The sequence below is a fragment of the Squalius cephalus genome (genome assembly GCF_949319135.1).
Source record: "Squalius cephalus genome assembly, chromosome: 5".
NCBI lineage: Eukaryota > Metazoa > Chordata > Actinopteri > Cypriniformes > Leuciscidae > Squalius > Squalius cephalus.
In genome coordinates this window covers 44267895-44280020 of record NC_137126.1, presented here as the reverse complement: position 1 = coordinate 44280020, position 12126 = coordinate 44267895, and the positions used below count along the sequence as shown (strand labels likewise).

At 36.3% G+C, this 12126-nt stretch overlaps 1 long non-coding RNA gene across 1 annotated transcript; it reads left to right on the top strand.

Moving 5' to 3' along the window:
- Positions 1-3006: 3006 nt before the first annotated feature.
- LOC307159486 lies at positions 3007-11894 on the top strand. The gene is made up of 3 exons (XR_013821384.1): positions 3007-3059; positions 9516-9566; positions 11814-11894. It is a non-coding gene; the product is annotated as an uncharacterized lncRNA (long non-coding RNA).
- The last annotated feature ends 232 nt before the right edge of the window (positions 11895-12126 follow it).

Genomic DNA, 12126 nt, shown 5'->3' with positions numbered 1-12126 from the left:
GACCCCTGCTGAACTGAAATGCTTTGTATATCTTGCTTTCAAATAAATATGTATAAGATGAATATTGCTCTTGACATTTCAGTCCCCCTTTCCAGGCTTTGATCTTTCTGTAACATCTTCATTTCACAACAAGCATTACCCAGAAGACCAGAAGTGACAGTTAATGGTACTGAAACATTATTATTCTAAAATAAATTTGCATAACTAATAGGATTGTTTATCTGTTGTCTTTAAGGTTTGTTTGTTTTTTGCTTGGGTCGATTTGATGACAATAACAGTAATTGCCATTTCATTGCTGGTCCTTATAGCATGGATTTCTGTTGGTTAAAGTAATTGTGCACATCAACAACCTCACTGATTTCTAATCAGTTTCTTTGTGACGTCTTTGATTACTTTTGAATGCAGATGCTTGAATAATCTGACACTGGTGTAAACTGCAGAAATAACTGTAGATGTCAGATTTGCACATATAGATAAAGCAAAAGGCCATTGGAGGCTGTGTTACAGTGATTTTACCATGGTAAAGTGGTGGTAAAATCGCCTCAGTACCCTTTACATTGATAAAATCACTGTAATTCTCAGCATTGAGATGGCAGGTTTTGAAATGGTGCAAGAGTAATATAAAATACACCAGCAAAAAGCAATTAAATTTGTTAAACAATTAAAGTGTCCCTATGATGCTTTTTTTTTCAGATATTACCTTTCATAGTTATTATCTTCCAAAAGAAACAACCGACGACGACGAGTCGTCAGTAATTCTAGTCTTCCTTCCTGCACAAACCTATAAGGTTTGTAACCAATTTGCATAATGCCAGCTATGGTTTTCATTCGGTTTTCGAAAACACGTTGCAAATTCAGATATGTTAATGAGCGTTTCGTTTTCCAAATTGTAGATCATAACAGATTGGGCCATCTGACCTATCATAGCGGGGTAGGCTCTCGGAAAGGAGGGGTTTAGAGAGACTGAATCCTCTATTGAACAGTTTCAGACATGGTGAGAAGAGAGGTGATGCTCTAATGTCTATTATGAGAAAATAAAGTGTTTTTGTTTTGTTTTGTTTGTTTTTTACCTTGGATGTATGTAAACCTATTGAAGGAGACTCCCAAAAGAAAATTAGGAACCTTTAGCATAATAGTTGGCATTTAGTGATGAATGGCTACAGGTGCATGTGCATAATTTGCAGTGGCTTTGAAAGGGGCTTATCTAATAAGATTGAATAGGAACCATTCATTGTATAAATGCATATCAATGTCCGGTCCAAGCAGTTTCCATCGGGCAGCACATTGACTGCATGTGTACTGAACATGATGAGACACTTTAAAGGGAATCCAACTGGCATTTCAGGAGTTTTGTGTACTTCTAGATAACTGATGCAGAGCCACATTCATTGGCATGAGCTGGCGTGTGCTATAGCTAACCTTCTGGTTCACATGCAGTATGACGAATATGAACCGAAATATTACATCTGACAGTATTTAAATTAGCATTTTAATGGAACTTTCTCTGTGGCAGTGTTTCTATTTGGTGTGTACAATTGCACCATGAATAATGTGTTACTGAGTGATGAGATATAAAAAAAAAGTTGAATATGTAATTGGAAACCATTAATCCAAGTTGTTCTCAGTTTAAAATAGTTCTATTTAATACATAGAAAACAAAATATACTGTTCGCAGACTTCATTAGTTAAAACTTTATAGGCAAAAACGGTAGAGGTGTTCTAGTTATGCTAAAAATTCCCAATACTTTTTTTTTATATATATTTTTTTCTCATATTGAAGTTATAAAGTGTATAATAACTGCCATATCATATTCACTTTCATATTCACAGAGAGATTATGGATAAAGCATATAAGGTACACCAGTCTGCATTAATAGTGCTGGTTTTCACTCCATTAGTTTAGGTGAATCTCATTCATATTCAATATAGAAACTGAAATGTAATGTGCTGACACCATCTAAAATGTAAAGACTTTTGCAAATGCACAACTTTAGAAATGTATATATAGTGGGACTGAAGTTGAAGAAACTATTTGAAAAACATGACTGGAGGAACTTATAAGACCTGTTTAATGAAAAATGTATTGTAACCCAGATCAGTGCTATTTTTGAATTATACTGTTATAGTATTTATAAATATATTGAATTAGCTTTTATTTTTATATAGTGATTTTGTGCTTTTGGCATTTTTTTATTATTATTTTGTTTCATGTTTCTATTTAGATTTAATTTATTTTAATTTCATTTTTAGATTTAGTGATTTTAGTCTACATTTATTTTTTCATTTAGTTGTCTAGAATGCATTTCTAATTGCTGTTTGTTTAAAGTTTTTAAATAATAAAATGTTTATGTTTTATTTTATTTTATTTAAATTACATTAAATTATTTTTAATAGTTTTAGTTTCACCTCACAACTTCAAAAGGTGTGACTAATAAGTCATTTACACTCTTACTCTCTATTCATGAATTTAATTCTCATCAGCAACATTTGCATGCCTCTGAAGTTGAAAATGCAGAAATGTGTTTACGTTTCAGTGTCTAATTGAACAATGCAAAAATTTGCATTTTCTAAAACTACACTTTGCAAATTAATACTAATGAGTTTAAATTGTTTCCATATAGGCTGCATAATCCAGGACCGATCCAGCTCATGTGCCTTTATGCAGGACATCCAGGGTCACCTCAAATTTAGTAAGTGAAGTTGCTACTGTCACATGGCTATGGTTTCATTGTTTTTGTCATCATTTGCTTGTGGGTAATGGAGAAACTAACGCTGTAGTTGCCGTATGCACAGCACTCTCTAATGATTGCTACCAATTACTGGCAGCTGTGTTACTCTAATGACAAGGTTTTAAAAGTCAATTGGACTTTCAGATGGCAATACAGCTGGAGGATTGAGTCGAGGAATTCTAATACCTGGAGAAAGCTGTCCGTTAGCATTCCCATTCATTCCCATGGCAGCTGCTCGACTGGTGAAATGACAAGGCCTGTGTACTTCCGCCTTTGCTGCAGTTGTTTTTTTGTCAGCCACTCACCAGAGGCCGGGTACACCAACAGTCTGTACGTTACAACTTATCCTAGTACTACTACTGAATATTTTAGTTGCACCGTTAAATAAGTTAAAGGGATGGTTCGGAGTAAAATCAACCTAGGGTCCTTTGCACCATGACCTCGAGTCAAACACCCCCCCCAGCCCCCCCCCCCCCCCCCCCCCCGGAAGCTTTTTTTCCTTTGGTCGAACATTATTACATTTAGAGCATATTTAGAGATATCAGCCGAATGGCTTAGTGCAGGCGCTAATGGATCCAAGGTTGTGGAATCACCCCACTAATAATGCCCGGAATGGTACCAAACGTCTACAGTAGTACAAATAGGTTCTGTACTCATAAAACGAGGCATTGGAAAGTTTGTAAGTACATCAGGAGTTTATTTAAATAACACTTGCCTGATGGCTCATGCTACCGCTAACCTGGACTGCGAGGTCACTTAAAAGTCCTGGCAGAAAGCGATGCATAAGGATGTAGTGTAACGACGAATTATTATTTTTTCCGAAGTGTTGACAACTTAGTGTTAATTAATAATTGTTGCAAACTGGTACTACCAACAAAATATTAGTGTATTCCTGGAACTGGGCATTGTTACACTACATCCTTGCATCGCTTTCTGCCAGGACTTTTACGGGCTTTTCCCAAATCCGGGTTAGCGGTAGCATGAGCCATCAGGCATAAGTTTACTTATGCCTTTAATATAATGACACTGATATTTACACTCCTTTGTGTTTTAAGAGAGAGGGAATACATAACTACTTAGTGGGGTTTTTTTAACCCTGAAACCAAAAAGGTGCACTTTTCTATGCATAACCCTGTGTCACTTAGTACAACAACAAAAATAAATGAAAATGCATCAAAGAGATTGTATTATTCATTGTGTAGGCTATTATTGTTTTCTACTTACTAATTATGGAGACAGTTCCAGTCAATGTATTTACATATTTAAATATAATATTTCATATATTTTATTAATATGTATTGTACTTCCATAGAAATGTATTTTGCAATTAACAAGGTAAGTGGACATGCAGCTTTTAATCACTGCAAAAGGCTGCTTAATGGTAAAATATATAATATTTCTTATATAAATATTGTAATTTAATGTTTCATTGCGTCATCACTAATAAAACAATTGACTTCAAGTACAACTATGTAAAATGCTTACAAAATCTTTAACAATTTTGTAATAATGTTTGAAAGAATAAAGTGAAGATTTCAATTTGATATTTACACTCCTTTGTATTTTGAGAGAGAGTGAATAAATAACCTCAAGTCACTTTTGGCCTCTACTGGATATATAGTGAATTTCCCATGTTTTCCTTCCATCTCCTCCTTTCACCCTGTTTTCTTTTGTTTCTCTTCTGTTGTTGTGAGCAGTCAGTCTGAGTGTGGGTCATAACACTTGAAAATGAAACATACCTGTTTGTGTTTGAGCCTTTTATGTGCCTTCACTTGTGCTCAGCTCTATTTTTATAGGAGCATGGTAAAAACATGTCCTGGCAGTCTATGTCCCAAAATGTTAATCATGCTAAGCCAGCTCATTACTTGTACCCTTTGGTAAAGTACAGTCTAGTTAAGAGAAATCCCTCAATCCTGTTGGATATCAGCCCGGCCTAACCTACAAATCCAAAATCCTGACAGCCTTCTTTTTTAAGCTGTAGACATAAGCAGATATACTTTATATTATTTCCTTACTTGGCCTTTTTTATTGTTGGTTTTATTATTCATCGTTCAAATACTGGTAGCTTAAAAAATAAATAAAAATAATAATAATAATTGTTAAACACACAGAGAGGCTAAATGGATCTGGATGTTGCATTATATAATCAGGATTATTACATGACTCTCTGGAAAACTTGATTCTGATTGGCCGTTCACAAAATTCTCTGGTTAAATATTTTTGTTTAAATTGATAATATTTTGCACACTCTCTCTTCATTCATAATAAATTAATAAAAACTCCAATTAATATTTCATGTTCATTTATTTATTTAGGTAAGTAGCAATGCAATAAGCGGGATAATTGACATGGTAAGCAAAATAAACCCCTACTGACTCGCAGGAATATATGCTGAGAAAGAAGTAGTTAGTTAATGTACAAAATATAACCATACTTCATGGATACAAGATAATTCGTCACAATGTCTGCCAGCAATGAGCAATTAATGTACATTAAATTCTGATGTTGCTCTACTATAACTGGATGTAAGGAGTCGGTATTAATGCGTCTATATAACTCACTCACCATGTGCGTCTGAAGTGCAGAAACAGAACTGAGATAAATGGAACATTTGTCTGCCTTGACAGAAGACAGCAAATTGGGATTAATAGAAATATATGACAGTGCTAGCAGAGCCAGGTGATCAATTCCAGCCAATTTTCAGGCCTGGCTCACTGTCCTCACCTCTGTCACTGGAGGGAAAACATAGTTTTATTTCAAAATACTGTGTCTGCATATTCTAGTGTGGTTTGGCCCCTAGTATAGTGTATTTCAGATGACCTAAATATGATATCATAATGATGTAACTGTGTTAGCGTACACAGCTATAATTTATATCAGACATGTTCTGCACTGTAGAGTTATTTGAAATGTAGAAAAGAATCATTTATATCACCTGGCTTCTTACTTTTCTAAATGATCAGTCAGTTAAAACAGGTAAGACACTAAACAAAACACTGCATTCTGTCTAAGAACCGCCCACTTAAAAATACCATCTGACTAACATGTACAGCAACCGGTCATACTTTTAGTTTTTATGTGCTGTTTTAAGAGCAAGTGTTTATAAGTGTTTTCCAGCCACGACATACAGTAGCAACAAGCTAAAAACATTCAGAACACCCTATCGACTGCATGGAAACCTCTCTCTTTTACAAAATTTATACATTTTGATTGAACCTTTTTGATATGTCCAAACGATGAACGTTGCCTTTTCTTTGGTTTACTGAGAAAAAAAAAAAAAAAATGGCTGTCTAAAAAAATGCTGCTTATTGAGTTGACAGATGGATTCCTTGGTTTCCACCACCCCCCCCGTACACTCAGTGAAGGTTAATGGTGTTTCATGGCATCATGATCCCTGGGCGTACATTCCTACAGCTCTCTAGGTGTCCGCCGCTGCCTCCCCCCTCACGCTCTGTTCCAGTGTTACGAGGTGACATTGATGAACCATCTGTTCAGTGCATGTCACCCCCAGCAGTGCCTGTGATGTGCGGCATAGGACGAGAAGCTTTCTGACACTTGTGAGCTCCTGTACTGCCTGCTCAGCTACTTTAAGCCCCCAAATAATCACCACCGACCAGCAGCAAGTCATCCGTCTGTCCTCGGAAACTCGCAGGAGGGTTTGAGCAGAAGCAGAAGATGGGATTCGAATGAGTCTGACTTATGGGAGCAAAGGGTGAATCTCACAAAACCTGCCAAGCACACGGAATATTTCAAACCACAATTACTATTTAATAGGACCATTTCTTAGAATTTCAGTGCTTCTGCATTATTATTCCTTATTGATTTTTTTAATGGTTCTAAGAGAGGATTGTGTATGAATGTATGAATGACGCGGGGTCTGAAGAAGATGAAGACGGACGACAGGAAAATAAAATAAGGTTTATTAAACTAGAATGCAGCAGGCGTAACAGCGTGCACTTACACAAATAATAACCGACAACTGAAGAGTAAACAAAGAGGAACTAAGGGGCTGTTTACACACCATTTTTAACTAAAAACGTAAAACTTTTTATGGGTTTTGGCCATTCATTTACACGACAATGCCGTTTTGGGTGCCTTAAAACGCACTCTTTTGAAAACGGGTTTCAAACTGCAAGTTTTTGAAAAAGGTCTCCGTGTAAAAAACAAAAAAATGTGAATCTCTGAAGATGATGGCGTCATGCACATGCGTATTACGTGTTTAGTTTATATTTTTCATCGCCATCTAATGGCCTGGCAGCAGAATACAGCGTTTTTAGTCGTTTTCACAGAGCTGTTTGGATGGGGATCGTTTTGACAATGGTGTCGTCCGTACGTGGAAAACTCAAAGGAAAATCTCCGTTTTAAGCATATCGTTGTCATGTAAACATACCCTTAAATACACAGTGGTGATGAACTAAATGATGAGCAGCTGAGATGAATGAATGAAACAAAGACAAAGAACACGTGACTGATGAAAACAAACTAAATGTCATTATTTATTTAACAAAAAGTACGACAAAATGGAGAAGCCATGTATGACATTCAATTGCTTGTAGCTTTAGCAGCAAAACAAATTTCTGAATGATTGTATCAGTCTCTCACATTGTTCTGGAGGAATTTTTGCCCGCTCTTCTTTACAACGTTGCTTCATTACTTTGAGGTTTGCGGGCCTTTGTTTATGCTCAGCTCTCTCAAGGTCCTGCCGCAGAATTTCAGTCGGGTTGAGGTCTAGACTTTGACTGGACAAGTGCAACGCCTTGATTGCTTTCTTTTTCAGCCATTCTGTTGTAGATTTGCTGGTGTTCTTGGGATCATTGTCCTGTTGCATGGCCCAATATCAGCCAAGCTTTAGCTGTAGGACAGATGGCTTCACATTTGACTCTAGAATACTTTGGTATACAGACAGAGGAGTTCATGGTCGAGTTAATGACTGCAAGGTGCCCAGGTGGCTGAAAAATAAGCCAAAATCATCCCCTCTCTGTCACAGTGATGGACAGCTGATATGCTGTGTTTGGGTTTTGCCAAACGTGGCGCTGTGCATTATGGCCAAACATCCCCACTTTACTCTCGTCTGTCCAGAGGACATTGTTCCAGAAGTCTTGAGGTTTGTTCAGATGCAACTTTGCAAACCTAAGCCATGCTGCCATGTTCTTTATACAGAGAAGAGGCTTTCTCCTGGCAACCATTCCAAACATGCCATACTTGGCCAGTCTTTTTCTAAATGTAATGTCATGAACTTTAACATTTAACATGCTAACTGAGCCATGTAGAGTCTGAGGTGTAGTTCTTGGGTCTTTTGCAATTTTTCTGAGCATTGCACAGTCTGACCTTGGGTTGAATTTGCTGGGATGTCCACTCCTGGCAAGATTGGCAACTGTCTTGAATGTTTTCACTTGTGAATAATCTTCCTTACTGTAGAATAATGGACTTGCAACCCTTCCTAGATTGATGGGCAGCAACAATTGCTTTTCTAAGATGATTGCTGATGTCTTTTCTCCTTGACACAGACCTGAATGCTCCAGACCAGCAAAAAGCCAAAACTTCTGCTTTTATAGAGGTGATCACACTTGGTGATGATCAATTAATCAAAGACATTTGATTATCAGCGCCCGACTGCTACTTAACCTAGAAGCAGCAAGAGTGTACTTAGTTTGTCACACATGGCTTCTTTTCATTATTTAAACAAATATGTATAATATTATTTTATTGATGTAGATTCTGTGGTAAAATGTGACCCAGACATAATGAGATTCAACAGAAGAAGCCGTGTAGACGTCAGAGTTATGTGTGTTTAGTTATGCCATTTAATATTATTTTTATATGCAGAAACAGTTAAAGGGCTGTGCGAATGTGCATTTTACATCTAAAAAGAGAAATGTGAACCCCTCCAGTTTGAGAGTGGGCGTTTTGGCTTTTTTTGAAATGCTGAAGTTCAAATGCACAGCTCTTTCAGCTGGCCTACACACTCATGCTGGATGTACGGCTATATCAACTGTTTGGCTGGTATGTAGTTCTGTAGGAGTTGTGCCGTTTTTGATTTTATTTTTGGATCAAATGCAGGAGAGAGGAGGAACAGCTTCAACCTCCACATGCGGGCCTACGGTTTCAGAAGACCATGAACCTTAAGAATTGAGTCATTACTGTTTGCTTTGTACACACACCACTTCCGCATCTCGAGTTTGCACCTTGTTGCGTGTAAGATCACGGAAAATCGAATCAACCTCTTTTAGGAGGTTGCAAATTTAAAGAAGTTCACACAAGAAACTTATGATGAACACATTGCGCTGCATGAAATCAAATCAACGGGTGAACTTTAATCTGCATTAAACACAAGCTCCAGGATTAATTCAACCACCAATAAATGTTCTTCCCTATTTACTCACCCTCATATTGTTCCAAAGTTGTATGCTGTTATTGTTTTCTGTAAAACGCAGAAGTAGACATGAATGAATTGCATAGTGACCAGAGGCTCCACGAAGGTACATGCAAACAGCATCTCTATTAAATTAAATCAAACTGCATTTTCTGCAGAGCATATCGTGCCTCTTCCCTCTTCAGTCTAATTATGTTGGATGAGCTCAATCATGGATGCGGAACTTAGATTAACTTTCTGAGAAATAAACGATGAAGTTCCAAAGAAAATGCATGACGCATCTAAGTTTCAAAAGATCTTGAAAAGACAGTCATAGTGCAGAAAATATATCCTTGGAAGTTGGAACAGGACTGTTGAATTAGTCCTGTGCTGGTTATTCTTTGACTGCTTTTCTCTTTTCTGCTTTGTTCAAGAGCACTGAAGAAAATCTTGCTGACAACATGAACCAGAGAACTGATTCAAAAGTAAATAAGTTTATTTATTTTTTTATTTTTAGTTTTTATACATTTTGTAAAAATGACTTTTTGACAGTCTGATAGCATCTTGATCATACTAGAAATGGAAGGTCAAGTTTATTGCAATGCATTGTAGGACATGGTATTTAGTGTGTCAATGTTGTATGTTTTTGCAAATGTAGTCCGGTTTATGCATACAGAAAACATACATACTGTGTATAGTATACATATTATATCATGCACAAACAATAACAACAACTGTAGTGTCAATTTAATATATCAGTTTTCTACTTTACTATATTTTAAATTTATTCCTCTGATGGCAAAGCTAAATTTTCAGCATCATTACTCCAGTATTCAGTGTCACATGATCCTTCAGAAATTATTCTAATATGCTGATTTGCTGCTCGAGAAACATTTCTTATTATTATCAATGTTCAAAACAGTCGTGCTGCCTAATATTTTTGTTGAAACCGTGATCATTTTTTTTCAGGATTCCTCAATGAATAGAACGTTCAAGATAACCACATTTATTTGAAATCGAAATCACTTAAAAGAACATTATAAATGGTCTTTACTGTCACATTTATTAAATATACTGCATCCTTGATGAATGCATTACATAAAAAATAATACAAATTTTAGAACAACACTTTTAAAGGGGTGCTATAATGCCCTTTTCATAATAAGAGTGTGTCCCCAGAGTGTGTATGTGAAGGTTTAGCTCAAAATACCCCACAGATATTTGTATATAGCATGTTAAAATTGTCACTTTTTGAGGGTGAGCAAAAACACACCGTTTTTGTCTCTGTCCCTTTAAATGCAAATGAGCTGCTGCTTCCGTCACAGAGGGCGGAGCTTCAACAGCTTGTGTCCTTTTACCTCACACAGGCATGCACTGAAAATTTCAAAAACGTTTAGCCCTTTATGTTCATACAAGAGTCAGACAATGATGGAGAGACTCAAGAAGAAGTGACAACATGTAGAATGCAACAGGACATTTCTGAATGGTTAGTTGATGAATTTATGTAGCTGATGTGGAGTTAACTATCTTCTAGTCATTGATTAGGATATTCTATCATGGCAATCTATAAATCCTGCCATTTGTTGTAGTCCTTAAAAAACGATTTCTTTAAAAACAAATATCTTCCTTTGCATTGTAACTTTGCAGATGTTGTTTATGCTCAAAAATCAACATTACACACTAACTAAAGTTAGAAAAGTGAAATCATAATCAACCACCCCTTTAAGCAATTAGTGAATGAGAGATATTTTCTCTCTCTCTATTTTGTTAACACACATTGCATTTTTATTCAACACCCACACGTTCCACTTCTTGGCTCAGCCTCTGTAATCTTTGCAGCTTTGCTGTGCCATTTGGCGTAACCATACTGTTGATAAACTAAAGTTCAAATGGCCCTCAATGGTCATGCTCTTATGGCCGCAGGCTAAAAGCATGTGAAATGTGTTTGCAGCTTTTAGCCAGATGGTCATATTCCTCCCATGCTAAAAGACTTGAGTGCTAATCTGCAGCCTGAACATATAAAAACATGAAATTTGTGATAGAATGTTATATGTTATATAGAATAGATCAATAGTTCAGAAAGGATGCAAAAGGTTCATAAATGTGATCTAAATGACTTGTGTTAATATTTTTCCAAGTCATACAATAGCTTTATTTGAAGAATAAACTGATTCACAGATAATCTTGCCATGTTCAAGAAGAGATTGTTAAATATGAGAATAAATTGCTATTTTGAATTGGATCTTTTCAGTGAATTGATTGAGCTGGTTCACAAAAATGGGCAGAATGATTTGTTTGGGGGATGAACAAACAAACCATTTGTCTGTTGGTTAAATGAACTTAAGTAATAATATTTTTCTTAGATATTGATTTTATTTGTTTGTCTTATTTTTTTCCTCTCACATTTCGCCATTAAGCCTCTCGTAGCACTTGATTGTGCCTTTAGAAGGTAACATCAGTTGATGCCTTATTACTCTAAAATAAAACACGTATTAAACTGCGAGACAGAATGTGCTAAAATCAATTTAAACGAGCATTTTCGAGCCATTGACAGAGTAATTGACATATCAACAACATTTGTATAAATCCCTTGAGTCACATTTTTTTTTTGCCTATATTGAGATGTTGTGTCACAGCCAAATTGCCAGTTTGCTGTGGAAGGAGTCTGTGGTGCAGATGGGAGGGTGATATAATTAAGCCTAATTTTCTGTTTTCCATTCTTATGATAACAGGGTATACCGCAGACTCACAACTCAGTCCCAGCATAGCAGAATGTCTTCAGAACAGTGCGGGATGCCTACAGACTGTCATAGATGCAGAGACTGTTATTTCAGGCAAGTACAAATAGCCAACTCAAAATGGTTGCCTAATGCCCAGTGAGTTTATACACTGCAAAAAAAATATTTTCTTCCTCAGTATTTTTGTTGTTTTTCCATTACAGATATCTAAACATTCTTTGAGAAGCAAAATCACCTAGATAGTAAGTCTTGTTATTTTTGCATACCTCACTGTCAGATTTTTTTGTCAGTACATTTGTCAGTATAC